General features: G+C 38.3%; 1 long non-coding RNA gene across 1 annotated transcript in view; it reads right to left on the reverse strand.

Annotated features, from left to right (window-relative positions):
• LOC131998127 (uncharacterized) overlaps positions 1 to 15,232 on the reverse strand; it is a 49,349-nt gene that overhangs the window by 23,234 nt on the left and 10,883 nt on the right. Inside the window, exon 2 of the long non-coding RNA XR_009398589.1 lies at positions 4,119 to 4,168. This is a non-coding gene — a long non-coding RNA (uncharacterized LOC131998127). The remainder of the gene's footprint in view (positions 1 to 4,118; positions 4,169 to 15,232) is intronic.

Consider the following 15,232-nt stretch of genomic DNA (forward strand, 5'->3'; position numbering starts at 1 on the left):
AAAGTAGGCTCTTTATCATTGAGCTTAAACTTGAATCGGACTGCATTCTATGATATGTGAGAAGTAAAGGATTTCCTGCCCGCAAGACTGAGGAATTATGTGGACAACATGGCGTCGCTCAAGGACTTGAATTCGAGGACAGAGAGATTAAAAGGCGTAGCAAAATGCGTAGAAATCCCGAGTGTACTCTTGGATCATGAAATAGCGCCGATTTGAATTACTGAACACGGAATAATTGAAAAAAGCTGCACAGTCGCTGCACTTGCATACGTGCCATTTGTATCTCTCTCTCTGGCCTTCTGTCGACCTAAAGAGGGGATGCAAGACTGCCAACACTATGAGGTCTACCGCCAACCAAAGGAGGGCAAAGGAGTTTTTGACTAACAATAGGAAGGCAATTATCACTACTGCAAGAGTTACGAACGGGCACTGTGCCATAGGCCACATGGCAGATTATATGGCAAACCTTCATAATAGTTGCTGCAGAAATTATATGGATAAGGATTAGGCTAGTGAAAGCTTATTTTATTCATGTGCAGATCTATAAAGACACAGGTTTTCACCACTAGAAAAAGATTTTTCTCCGGTTACGGTTATCTCAAAATCGTCATTCCGAATCTTATATACCCTCCACCATGGATCGCATGTGACAAGTTCGTTGAATGACTTTTTAAAATATATAAGAGCTATAGTTATAGACCGATTTGGACCGTACTTCTCATGGATGTTAGAAGTCATGCAAGATACCACCCCTAAATATCAGGCAAATCGAGTAATAATTGCGCCCACCAGAGCCTTGATAAGTCAAATTGGGAGATTGCTTTATACGGGTGCTATATCGGGTTATGCAGTGATAGACCATACCTGGCACAGTTATTGAAAGTCAAAACAAAACGCTACATGCAAAATTTCATCCACACTGAATAAGAATTGCGCCCTCTAGAAGCTTAAGAAGTCAAATCGGGAGATTGGCTTATATGGCACCTATATCTGGTTATAGACTGATTTGAACCTTACATGGCACAGATGTTGGAAGTCATAATAAAATGCCAAGTGCAAAATTTCAAAAAATTGGATAAGAATTCCATCCTCTAGGAGTTTAAGAAGTCAACTAGGGAGATCGGTATATATGGCAGCTAAATAAAAACAAGGACCGATTTGGCGCATTTACAACCCAACCGTCCTACACTAATGGGAAACATTTGTACAACATTTCAAGCGCCTAGCTTTACTACTTCGAAAGTAAGCCTCGCCTCGAGTTCTGATCTAGGGACTCGCACATTTATACTTTCTCTTCGATGTACGGCCATCATTGTTTACAGTGACTTGAAAAAAATAATTTGACAAAAAAAAGGAATTCAATCGTGAACATTTTCGAGCGATCATTTTTCACAACAAACAAAGCGTGGATTATCACGACAAACGTGCATTGATGTACTTAAATTTTTCACTGACGATGAAGGATCATCCTACAGCACCGTGAAAAATTAGTTTTATGAATTGAGTCATTGCCGTCGCTTGATCAATGTCGAATTCCGTGAAGGATATCCAAAAACAGGCGTGTACCAGCGAACATTGTACCATGAGCGAACTTACCATGGAAGATCGTCATGTGACATATCGTCAGATAGAGGGAAAATTGGGCATTTCTTCCACCAGCACACATTCGATATTTCATGAACACCTTGCCGTACAACTTGTCAATGGCTTAAAGAAGGCTCATGTCGAATAATGCGAAGAAATATTGAAAAAATACGACCGCGGGTATTCAAAATATGTTTATCGTGGATCTATGCGTATGAGCCCGAAACAAAACAACAATCGACAGTGTGGGTCTTCGAAGTCCAACCAAATCCAACGAAAGTTTTTCGTTGAGGAAGCTCTTCGAAGCAAATGGCGCCTGTTTCTTTGGCAAACGTGGTCATGTGGCGATTGTTACGCTGGAGCAACGTAGGACTGTCAATTCTGAGTGGCACTTCACAATTTCATTGCGTCAAGTCATAGGAGAAAATTTGAAAACGATCAAGAAAGACGAATAATTGTTCACCATGACAATGCACATCGGCTTGAAATGAAATTTGCTCGAAATTTGATACGGATTGTTTAATAACTCATCTGAAAACATCCGCCGAGATCCGTCAAATTGTTTCAAAATAAGATATAGCTCCCACTTAGGGTATTATAACGTCGGCACCGCCCGAACTTTGCCTTTCCTAACTGGTTTTCCTTAAGTTAACCTTTTAACTTGGTTTACGAGACTACTTTAATACTAACTATTCACTTCGGAAATATTCTCTCTTTCCTCAAAATATCACAAGTGTCTGCTATGTCAAGAATTTTGACCACCTCTTCGGTGGTTTATGTGGTTGCTCTCCCTTTTCGTATACTTGATAGTTGCGTTTGGCATTAAAGCTGATTTCGTTGCTGTGTGAGTTCAATTTGAGAATGATAACCATGAAATTCCCCCTTTCAGCATTATTTGGCATGTAAGCAAACACACACAGGCACACCTACATATACAGCCCACCAGCACAATGCAACAAATGTATTTACAGGCTTGATAATACAAAATACACACTCTCTGTAAACAAAGAAGTACACGCAACATAAACAACATTACCACCAAACCATCATACCCTGGCATATGTTTGCCTTGGGCTCTTCACCACTCATTTGGAGTGCTGAACTCTCTGATGCTGGGCTGCTCTATTTTGTTTGTTGTTTTTACAGATTTAATCTCCCTTTTTAAAATTGGGCAAGCTTGTGTTGCATTCGTTTATTGTTGTTGTTGCTGTTGTTGTGTAAAAGCTTTTATCTTTAATTTTTCGGCAGCCTTAATTCACCATGCTCTCGATAGGGCTCAAGTAACTATGAATTCATTCCTGCTCGCATTACTGACACACATTCGTGGCCTATATGTTGTGCTTGAGTGTCTGGGTAACAGGGGATTAGTGAGAGAAAAAGAGAGAGGCATAAACAACACATGGCTTGTGGCGAAAGCTCTCTTCAATATCGAAAGCTTTTTCATCAGAATTCATTGGCTGTTTCAAGTTGGTTGAAGGTAACAAGCAATGGCTCTTGCCTGTCACACTTGAAATGCAAAGGAATTTGGCCTAACCAAATACTGATGAAACTCAACCGAGCGAACTATCCCCTGCATAAAGCCAAAAAGAGTTTAATATACCCGCGTTGCGGGGTTTTCTTTTTGGGGCTTCTTGCTAAAATCATTTAACACTTGCCGAAGTGAAAATATTCAAATTGAAGCCAACAAAGCATTTCAATTGTTGGCAATGAGCCTGTAGCCCGCTTCAGTATGCCAACGATTGCCCCACTGATGATGTTGATGTTCCTCGCAGACAAGGAGATGCCTTATTTAGAGACAAACCCAAAGAGTAGAGGAAAATGTCGTTATCTTGTTGTGGTTCTTGGGACAAGCAAATTTACCTTTCGGCTTACTACGGTGTATTACAATAATATTTATTTGAACACTGTGAGTGAGAAAGACATACACACACACATACACATATATAGATATGCATACATACACTACCACAGACACTGTCCTGGGGTTTAATGGTTAAGATATATATGCTAGGGCTACTATGCTTAAGGCTACATCTGTATGTCTGTGTGAGTGGGCAAATGTTCGTGTTATTGTATCCCTGGGATTATTTAACCCTTTTGAACTTTAAGGTTTAAAGGGATTCCCAAATAATACAAAAGTCATCGCCATTATGGCGTGTGATTTATTTCACAGGTATAGGGTCTGTGTGAAGCAGCCAACAACGACGACAATGTAGAAGAAGAAGAAGAAGACAAAGAAAACTGTTGAATAGAAATTCTCATAAATAAATGATTTCAAAGCCAAAGGTACAACGCAACGTATAATTAATACAACACGCTCGACCAACAACACGTATACGCCTACTGTTACAACTACCATGGCTTTGGGAATGATGAGAGTAAGGTGGACGTATGATGAATATTAAATTTTATGAGAAACGAAATAAATGGGGGTAATTTTAAGATTTAATTTTGGAAAATTCACTCTTGCAGGAATTGTAGACCAAAATGGTTTTGAAAAATAAAAATATGTAGAATAATAGAAAAATGTCTACCTGTATTCTTAAGGGACCGGTTTTGTTTATGCATTGCTGGATGACTTGATCTGAAATGAAATAAGAAAAATATCTATTTATTTTTTTCTGAGAAAAAATAAAAAAAAACACTTTTTTCATTGAATGTTGATGGAATGAAAAAAATTTAAATGCATTAGGTGAAACAAAATAAGGCTGCATTAGTTAACATTATTAAAGTTTGAGCATCGGCATAAATTATTTGGAGCATTTAAAGGGACATGATAAAATATTTGGGACCCACCACCAGGATTCTACTCAAAATGTCACAAATGAACGTGGTAGAAGATGACAAGTGTACTTATCGCACAGCATTTCTACCAAATCAGCCAAAAACTGAAGCTTAATGGGACCGTAGAAGACTTATCGGGAGATTAGAGATTAGGACCATACTCAACACGGATGTTGAATGTAACAATAGAACAAAGTGTGCAAAGTTTTAATTGCGGCTTTTAGGGGCCCACTATGTCAAGTCGAAGCAACATTTTATATCCAAATCCGAACCGATAGGGCCCATTCATCCATCATGAGAAGTTTTTAGAAGTCTCTGTGCAGTATTTCAAGCTGATATCTGTATTCGTTTGAGCGATATCGTGATTTCGAAGAATTCATAATCTTTATGGGGTGGCAGACTCATATTTCTCATTTCATGCGGATATCTCAATTCGCTCGAGCGATTTTGTGTTTTCGACAGGCGGACGGGCGAAGAATTCTTAATATTTATGGAATCGCAGACTCATTTTACGAGGTGTTACAAATGGAATGATTAGGAGATGGGTATAATAAAATAAAAATACACAATGATAATATTTTCTCTATTTGATTTCACATACTAGCGAAAAACAGGTAAAAACTGCCGGGTCCAGTTTTATGTACCCTCCATCATGGATTGCATTTATCAAGTTCTTGGCACGGTTACTTTTCAAAGGCAGACATTTAAATAGGATAATTGGTTAAAAGTTGGATAAAAAATACGACCTCTAGGAACTCAAAATGTAAAATTGTGAGATCGGTTTATATGGGAGCTGTATGCGGTTATAGCCCGATTTGGATCGTACTTGGCATGTATGCTGGAGGTCATAGGCAAAGTCATTGAGCCTATCAGATGAAAACTGCACCATTTAGGAGCTCAAAAATAGGGGGATGGCCTCATATGAGAGAAGTCATTGTACAAAATTAAAGCTAAATCAAACGATAATTGCACTCTTTAAGGGCTTAAGAAATCATATTGATGAATTGGTTTACATGGGGCTATATCTAAATATGAATCGATATAGATGTGTTCGTAATAAAAACTAATTCAAAACTAAACTTTATTATACAGAAATGAATTTCTTGTACATTGTCAAAATTATCCTAAGCCTATGTGATAAATATTCAGAATAATAAACAAAGTTGTTTTTACGAAATAATAAAATTATTCTAAGGTTACTTGATAAATATTTAAATTAAGAAACAAAGTTATTTTCACAAAGTGTGCCACCACACACTAAATAGAAGAATCCCTGGATGCCAAAACGTACACACTGGCGGTATGCATTGACATCGAGGGGGCTTTTAATAATGTGCGGACCGACACATTGATCCAATCCTTAGACCAGTACCGAATGGACCCGGCCCTTACAGACTGGATAAATCATATGCTAAGGAACAAGTGGTTAAATTGTGTGTCCCATGGCATAAATATAAAGGAGAAAGTTGCACTGGGCACGCCACAGGGGGGCATTATATCGTCACTCCTATGGGAGACCACCATAAATGGCCTATTACGGATGCTGACTGAGGAGGGAATTGAACCCGTCTGCTACGCAGAAGATTTCATAATACTAAGGATTCGAACAAGCTATGCAGAAGGGCTGAAAGGGTCTTGCATATGCCATATGACTGGGCTAGACCCAGAGGTCTCAATGTTAACCCAGAGAAGACGGAAATATGCCTGTTCACGAGGAAGACGAAATGGGCTAATTTGACGCACCACGTTTCTTCAATAGGACGATTTCGATTTCGGACAGGAAACTGAATTGGAAGTGTCACATTCAGAAGCGTACTGAGAAGGCTAACAGATGTTGGGCACTATGTAATGGGGCCTAAATCCGAGGATAGTCTAGTGGCTCTACAGGAAGGTGATTAGACCAATCCTTACTCACGCCTCAGTAGTTTGGTGGACTGCTATGGAGAAAAAGTGCAAAATAACGACCATACGACAGGTTAAGAAAACATGTTGTCTTGGCATAGGCGAGGCGATGAGGACCACGCCCACTAGGGCACTGGAGACTATTCTAGATATCCGACCCATTGACATACAGATTAAGCGTGAGGCAGCCACTGCGGCTATGAGACTTAAGGCGATGGGAGAATGAATTGAGGATGGGAGCAGCTCATACCATCGCGGTATAATCGAGGCGACGATAGGAAACCTGGAAGAAAGGGAAGAGGTTTCCTATCGGATACCTGAGATGAACTTTGAAGTCGAGTGCGAGGCACTGCTGCCATCGGCACAGTCTTGGATTGACGGAACCCTTGTATTGCAATCTGAAAGATTATGTTACACTGATGCATCAAAGCTAGGGGACAGAGTGTACCCGAGGGTTTACTTTGAGAAACCAGGGACTGAGGTCTGTTTTATACTGCCTGACCATAATACGGTCCTGCACGCGGAGATCCGGGCGATCACGGAATGCGTGAGGTGGTGGGTACTAATTCGAGGACGTCGAGTGTGAACATCTTTACCGACAGTAAAATGGCAATAACAACCTGGAGGGTAAGGTCACAAACAGTCTTGCAGTGTAAAAAGGAGATTAAAGCCTTCTCTGAGGATGGCAAAATCCGCATCGTTTAGGTACCGGGATATAAGGGAGGTATGAAAGGGCAGACGATTTGGCAGTGAAGGCTAGAGGACTGCCGTCAATAAACTTGGTTAACCCGAAGCCTTTCGGGTCGACGCAGTCCGAGTTAAGGCCGTGGGCGACGACCGCGCATGCAACACTGTGGAACAGCGAAACAGTCGGCAGGACGAAGAAAATCCTATGGGGTGATCCATATCGTAGAGCAAAAGGAATTAAGAAGGAGGTCAGTATAGCTTTCGGTATCATAACGCGACACAGGACTACAAGCATACTTATGTAAAATCGGTGCGGCAAGTGATAGCATGTGCAGGGCATGTGGGGAAGATGATGAAGCGTTGGAGAATTTCCTATGTCATTGCCCGGTTTTCGCGGCTAAAATACACCCTACCCCCTCAAGATGCCAAGCTCCCTCAGCCTGAGCGTAATCTTGACGGTACAGTTTCGAGTATAGACCTCTTCAGAGTCGGAACCAGTTGCGTCTTTCTTTGGTTTATCACCATATTGAGAGTCTTCTCATTGATCTGTCATCGACAATCTGTTTGTCGACAAAGGCTCAGATCAGCATACCTGTTGAGAGCCGAAAGAAGTTCATTTATTACAAGATCTTAACCTTCCGTTCAAAAGTAGTAAACTTTCTACGCTAAATATTTCTCCTATCCCACTGTACATCATCCGTTAAATCCCTCAGCTATACATATGTCAAATTACATAGCTATATTTATACTTTTCAACTTCTTATGGCACTTATATGAGGTAATGGATCAACATGAGATATACTAAACTAATTTCACTGTGTTACCAACGCAATAACCAAGCCATTTTGACCCTTCATCCTACGCTTAAGCTATTTTGACCCTTCATCCTACGCTTAATATTGTACGAAGATTTTTTTTGAAAAAGCAATGGAAATATTACTCGAATCAAAAGGTCAAAATTCCAAACATTTTTTGATTTATATCTTTCAGAAGCAAAATATTGATATTAAAGTAAGGTCTTCTGCATGATACACGCAATCAATGGGAAAGCTACATACATACATACATCCATACACATACTAAAATATATTTACATATAAACACCCGCATCTTGATCTAAAGTCTTACATATGTATGCAGCCATATTTGAATGTTTATATGTTGAAAATAAGTTGGCAAAGAATGTTCGTTATTGCCGAAATATGTGAAAGGGAAATGTTTGCATATGAACGGGTGCATAAGTGTGTGTGTGGATTTGAGTAGACGTAAACGATTATGCCTCCCCTAGGCTGGGCGAGTGAATATATGCCCTGAAGCTTATTCTAGAGTAGGAGTATAATGGATTATCACACTTATGCTTCTTAAGACCTTAATGAACACCATTTTCTCATTTGTATGGAATGTTGACACACACACACCCAAGTAAATAAATTCCATTGAAATTCGTACATATCTATGTATGTACGTATGTAGACAAACACTAACGTACAAACACAAGCACCCCTACATTAATACAGTGGCAAAAGCAAACGCATAGCCAGCATAGCAAATCGTTTAACAACATGATGGGCTTTTATTGTTATTATCTTTTTTTTGTTTTGTTTTGCTACTCCTTCTTCTTTCCTACTAAAGGCAAAAAAAAAAACGGAAAAGCTTGAAGACATGAAAAGGAACAGTTAAGGAACTGAAGACTGACTGCAGCGGAAGGAGATAAATAGAGAAGCTTAAAGTCACATACATTTACGTACAAATGATGGCAAGGAAACGACAACAAAAGTGACAACGACAACAACAACAACCACAGCAGCAGCAGCAGAAATAAAACATGGTAAGTAGTCTTCATGCTCGTTGTGCTCCTTGATATAAAAGAAATTAGTTGAACAAATGCTGCCTATTTTAAGGCGCCCCATTTCAATTTGTTGCATCTCAATAGGGGAATGGATAGATGGATGGATGGATGGATGAACGGCTGAATGAACGTAATGGAATTTCAGACCTACCAACCCATTCCTAGAGTCAAAATGTCGGAGACTCAGCGCACATGGCTGTGCTAAGGCATATAAATTGCGTGGGATATCTCTGGAGAGAGAGAGAGAGAGGGAGAATAACGAGAAAAATGCTAAAGGTTACCACTACTCAATGCTCATGAAATATGTTCTGCCATGATAAATGGCAAATTTTCTTGATTGACAAATTTGCTTGGAGAAAAAAATTGAAAGCCTTGCTCCCTTTCCTGTTGGAAGTATTCGGGCAAGTTTTCTTATTATTTGCATTAACAAATATCTATATCAGATTATCTGCAAAAAAAATTACTTTGACAAAATAAATGAAGACATCGTGCATGTAGACAATTTAATTTGGAATTTTTTTATTTAAGATGCAAAAGCTGGTCTTATTCCTTGAATGACGACAGGAGCCTAATAAATTCAAGGGAGTTAGTACAACCAACGAAATACGATTCACACAATATCGGAGAAAAGTCGAATATCGAAAAATTTGTCCAAATTTTCTTTTAGAAAACTTGTAAACTATAGCAATATAGCAATAAATTAAAAGAATACTAACATTATCTGTACGGATTCCAATAAACCCTTTTTTTCAAAAATTTATTCTAGAAAAGATTACTTGAAAAATAATTTTTTAGTAGAAACATTTTAGAAGGTCGACCAAAATAAACCAAACCATACGAAATTAATTTCTATAGAAAATTTGGTAAAAATTTTTCGTTTTCTTAGAAAACTAGGCGAACCGGACCCGCTCCGCAGCGCCTTCTCTAACCCTCTTTTTAGCCCATATTGCAATTGTCGCTATACACATAAGTCCTGTTTTGATAAAGTTTTAAGATGGGAACATTTCTCTCCATAGAGGTGTCCGCAGTGCGACGCCTTTGGGATTCGGCTATAAAAAGGATGTCCTTTATCAATGAGCTTAAAGTTGAAACGGACAGCTCTCGTTTATATGTGAAAAGTTTGACCCTCTTATCTAATAAAATGTTCATGGGCAAATGTTTGCTCTACTCCCTTATACCTTTCTTTGGACTCCTATATTGTAGTGGGTAAATATGTCCGGTTTGAGGTGTATTTTGGGAGTGAGAAATCTTTCATTTGAGTCCTATGTTGTCATGTTTGGTCTATATATCCATTGGGATGGTAGTGTTTTTTGGTGGTGGGATGGTACCTCAAACATTTCGCCCAAATATGATTGTCAAATCCGGGCTCTACTCCCAAATACTTTTCATTTAAGCACAAAATTACCATGGTCGATAGATATATATACCGTTTGGAGGACCTTTTTTGGGCTGGGCTGGGGCTGGCACTCCACTACTTTCCCCTAAAAATAGGTATTAAATTCGCTCTTAAACTCTGAGCTCCATATAAGTTCGGGAAATAAGTTCAGTTTATGGGGTGCTTTGGGGTTCACCCCCAAACACGTGAACACAAAACTGGTTTCCTATCTACTGTCAAATGGATTTCAGTTTAGTACCATATTGTCATGAGGGGTCAAATAAGCTATTTGAGGCGTTTTAAGGAGGTTTAGCGCCACCTAGATACTAAAACATTAATTTTAATTTAATTTTTCTAATCTACTCCCAACTTGCTTTCATTTGAATCACATATAGTCATGGTCGGCTAATATGCCCATTTGGGGGTGTTTTGGGGGATACCACTTTTGATCTGACAGCATCTCTGCATGTCTGGTTAAACTAACTTTTGTCATCAGATTTAGCCGTTATAGTCTTAATTGGAATAAATGTCTTCATCCATTTAAAATTAAATGGCAGATTCGTAATCTACTCCCGAATACCTTTCATTTGAACCCCATATTGTATGAACGTTCAATTTTTCTGCTCAGAGGAGTTTTGGGGTTATTGAACTTTTTGGGTATTTGGACTTAATTTTTAATACTATATTGGTATTCTACTCTTCAATAACTTTCATTTGATTCCCATATTGCCCCGATCGGTTCACTTTTGATTTTGGCTGGTGTTTTTGGGATAAGGGGTCCGTACCCCTACACAATCCTGTAAAAATGGATCATGGTGCTTTACAACCAACCCAACTAGAGTAGATTTAAAGCATTTTTAGACTGAAAAAGAAAGTAAAAACAGATAAACCAAACGAAAAGCACGTCTCATGTGGCGTAGGGCACTGCTAATACAGTACTGGCAGCATCAACCGTTGGGCAAACGCCATGCGAAGAACAAGAGTTTCGCAAAAGATGTTTGTGTTTGTTGCTATTAGCATCGTTGGATAAGTTGTATTTGAATAAGGGAAGTAAGATTTGATTTGTTTTTCATTGCTCTTGTGAATCAAGTCGTCTTAAATAGCCCTGTTCAAATTCAGATGTGTGCTTTAGAATCTACTTTAGTTGGGATGGTTGTATCGCACCATGTTCCATTTGACATCGTCAGCTGATGATATTTCTTGGTCGAAATTGAAATCGCGATACGGGATAACCAGTCAAATGCTTCTAGCAACAATACACTTTTGCTGACTTTTAAAGTCTTTTTTTTTTTTTTTTGTTAAACTATTCTTTGAATAGAAAGCATAAAAAATGGTCTAAAGCCAGACAATCTAAATAAGATTTTAAGACTGAACAAGTAAAAAGGCATTAAGGTCGGCCGGGCCGAACTTTGGATACCCACCACCTCGGGTATATATGTAAACCCCCTTTCGTCACAAACCGATGAAAATTGGATAACTTATGCACCCAAATTCGGCACAGACATTAAGTGGTCTAATAAATATAAGTCACTGTTGAATTTTGTATTTCCAATTTCAACAAAATCGGATAATAAATAAAGATTTTATGAGCTTCAGACCCTTAATCGGCTCATCGGTCTATATGACATCTATATCCAAATACAGTCCGATCTTTACCATATTTGGGTCGGATGGCGGGTGGCCTAAAACTACTTACTGTTTCAAATTTCAGCGAAATCGGATAAAAAATAAAGATTTACTTTGTCTAGATCCTTTATCGGGAGATCGATCTGTATGGCAGCTATATCTAAATATAGTCCGATCTGAACCATATTTAGGTCAGATATCGAGAGGATTAAAATAACCCTCTGTTTCAAATTTAAGCGAAATCGGGTAATAAAAAAACTTTTATGGGCTTCAGACCCTTTATCGGCTGATCGGTCTATATGACAGCAATATCTAAATTTAGTCCGATCTCAACCATATTCAGATGTGGGTCAGATGTCGGGAGGCCTAAAATTGCTCACTGTTTCAAATTTCAGTGAAATCGGATGAAAAATAAAGCTTAGCATGCATCAAAAAGACGTATCTGTGACGGACAGACACACGAACATCGTTAAATCGTCTTAGAATTTTAAGACGATCCGACTTTGTAGGGTCGGAAATGGATATTTCGATGACTAAATGAATATACCCTCAATCCTACGGTGATGGGTATAAAAAAGGAAGCGCAAACAGACAAAATTTTATTTCAACAAGAATTTTTGGAGGCCACCGTAGCGCAGAGGTTAGCATGTCCCCCTATGACGCTGAACGCCTGGGTTCGAATCCTGGCGAGACCATCAGAAAAAAATTGTCAGCGTTGGTTTTCCCCTCATTTGTGAGGTACTATGCCATGCAGAACTTCTCTCCAAAGAGGTGTCGCACTGCGCCACGCTGTTCGGACTCGACTATAAAAAGGAGGCCCCTTATCATTGAGCTTAAACTTGAATCGGACTGCACTCATGTGATAAGTTTGCGCCAGTTCCTTAGGGGAATGATCATTGGCAAAATTTGCAATTTGCAGGAATTTTTGGTAAAATTTTATTTCTATAGAAATTTTTGTCAAAATTATATTTCTGTAGAAAATTTTGACAACAAAATCTTTGAATCACAGAAATTTTTGTGGAAATTTTATTTCTGTAAAAAATTTTGCCAATATTTCATTTTTCTAGAAGATGTCTAAATATTTTTTTGTGAAATTTATTTTAAAATTTTATCTCCATATTAAGAATAAATTTAATCCCAGCCAAAATTTTTTTGAAAAATTTGTAAAAGTTTTATTTTATTAGAAAATTTTGTCTAAATGTAATTTTTACTGAAAATGCTTTCTCGCAAAAAATTGCTTAATTGAATTCGATAATCTGTATCCAGATATAAGGTTTTTAATTTTCTAGAAAACTTTTGAGAATTAAATTTTCTTTGAATTTTGTTTTGAATTTGAATTTACTTGCTGTTGCATGAGAGATCTATTTTTTTTGGAAATTTGAAGATATTTCTGTGTGTCCTGTTACCATGCCAAAACTTTTCAATGAACTCGAAATTCAAACAACAGCTCTCATAAAAATTGATTTTCTAGCGAATAAACTTTTGTAGAGCTGTAAAAAAACTGTTATTAACTCTCATGGCATATACTGAAATATTGATTTACCACTCTCTCGATGACAAGTTTATTTTTCATGGGCACCATAAAAAGTGATCACTTTACTCGTTTTAAGACAGAATACAAAACGTTTATCATAAACTTGAATCTCCACTTTGGCAAGGCTTAACTGCTTACACTTTTCCTTACTTCGGAAGCTGTGAACAAAGACCAGCATTAAAGTTGCTAGTGCTTGTTTAAGTTCTTTTTGTCCCCTGTTAACAACAAAGGATGTGTTTCACCCTTTTGGTGGGTAAATGTACGTTTAACTGCATTGCGATGACTTTATTTCATTACTTTTTCATAATGTCATAAATTTTGGTTTGTCATCGAACACAAAAGGGGGCGTTGGATAAAAAAAATCAACGCAAAGTGTTTCACAATAGTTACCCCTTCTCCTAGGCAAGCAGAGGAGGTTGAACATATTCCATTGATAGCTTCTAAAAATACTTGTTATAACAAAACGAAAAAAAAAAATGTAGCGCCCAAAATCAATCGTTGCTGAATTGCTAATAAATTTCCCTTTACAAGCAAATCACTTGGAATTCGATTTGCTTGTCGACAAAAAACTTTTTGAAAAAAACAGAAAATGAGCAAACATTTTGTTTTCTATTTGTTGTTGCTGTTGTTCCTACCAGCCCACCCTCATTAAACAAACACTCAGTCAATGAACATAATTTTGTGTCAAACTCTGCCAACAAAGCGTATGGCGACGAAGGAGGTCCTTCTGTCCTATTTATGGGAATTTCAATAAAAGCCCAAAGCTGTCGTTGTTTAGAAATACAACTTTCTAGCGAATGGGCATTAACAACAAGTGTTTGTTAACACAGTTAGCCTCCGCTCCCCCAACTCCCGCCTTCGACCAAAAGATAATGCCAACTGGTAAAAAAAAAGCTGCGAGAAACAAAAACACAAAAATATTTATGCAGAGGCAGGAAGTACCAGAAGGGAGGAAATTTCGATATCCTACTATAACCGTTTAACAACGGCAAATACCTAAAAGCTGAATGGTGCCAAAAATATGCTACACTTCCGTTCGAAAGTAGATTTGTTTGATTTCTCCATCCAATGCTGCGTCGTTGATTTTATTTTATTCAATTCATTTTGGCACGAAAGGAGAAATCTCCTCTTGAGGGTATTCAGGCGAGAGCACGCAGGGAAGTGGAGTTAATAAGGGGGATAATCTTATCGATTGTATAAAAATGGAATTGTTGCGCTTTGTTTGTTTGCTTGTTTGTCTGTTCCGTATAGACTGAAAAACAGCTAAACCGGCCCCGGGCGGCCCCTCCCCAATACCCCAATTTTCAAAATGCCAGATATCGGAGATGAGTGTACTGATTCAAGCGAAATTTTGCATGACGATTTGTTTGTTTATTTGATTGTTTGCTTGTTCGTCTCTTCAGTATAGACTCAAAAACAGCTGAACCGATTTTCATGAAATTTTCACAGATGGTACGAAGAGGGAGCGGACCCACCCCCATACCCCAATTTTCAAAAAAAGCCAGATCTAGGAGAAGAGTGCACTGATTAAGCGAAATTTTGTATGCCACCTTATGGTACTCCAAAATCACGAAATTGGTATACAATTTTGAGGTCAAGTAATCTGGGGGGACGCCCCATCCCAAAACCCACCCGAAAGGACATGTTTACCGATAGGGACAATATGGGTATCAAATGAAAGGTATTTAAAGGTAGAGTACGAACTTCGTATACAAATTTCACCCTTAGTGTTTAGGTCTGCAGTCGGACAATATCCGACCGTAGAAAAAATTTTTTAGAAAATTTAATTTGGATGAAATTTTCATGAAACCTCATTTTGGACAAATGTTTGTCTCCGACAAAGAAATCTTGACTTAGTTCGCCATGATTTTTATTTGGTCCAATTTTTTTG

This window comes from Stomoxys calcitrans, chromosome 5, assembly GCF_963082655.1.
Source record: "Stomoxys calcitrans chromosome 5, idStoCalc2.1, whole genome shotgun sequence".
NCBI classification, from domain to species: Eukaryota; Metazoa; Arthropoda; class Insecta; order Diptera; family Muscidae; genus Stomoxys; species Stomoxys calcitrans.